Consider the following 560-nt stretch of genomic DNA (forward strand, 5'->3'; position numbering starts at 1 on the left):
CCTTTTTCATTCCCATTGATTTGTATTAGAATGTGAATCCAGTCCAGATCCACCAAAAACCCCAGACCCCCCCCCCCCCCCATTATCCACCCCTGCAAGGTCACATGACACAGGACAAGCGTGCAGAGTGGGAGATTCAGGAATAACAGCCCCATACTTCTCTAAGGACAAACATGAACCAATCCCCCCCCCTCTGGTATGGCACCCAATCCCTGCACTGCAGATGTGTTTTATTACCCCTCCCCAAAATCATTTTTTGCCCCATTTCCCAGGTTGTGGTAATTCCCCATCTCATGGTGTGCGGTCACAAAGTGAGAGGAGTTGCCAGGGCCCAGATAATTGGGTCATACGCCCTCCTCTAATCTGCCTTATTACCCCAATGGCCCAGGAAGGAGTTAATATGGGCCGTGGGGTCTATAGAGGAGGAGTGCGGCAGGGAAAGGGTCACAGCAATGTGAGCAGACAATGGCAGCGGCGCAGCACAAAGCATTTCTGACATCGCTGAGCTCCAACATCCGTGAGAATGGCGTTCTGAGCCGTGGGAACCATCCACCCCCCCC

Source organism: Pyxicephalus adspersus, chromosome 9, assembly GCF_032062135.1.
Source record: "Pyxicephalus adspersus chromosome 9, UCB_Pads_2.0, whole genome shotgun sequence".
NCBI lineage: Eukaryota > Metazoa > Chordata > Amphibia > Anura > Pyxicephalidae > Pyxicephalus > Pyxicephalus adspersus.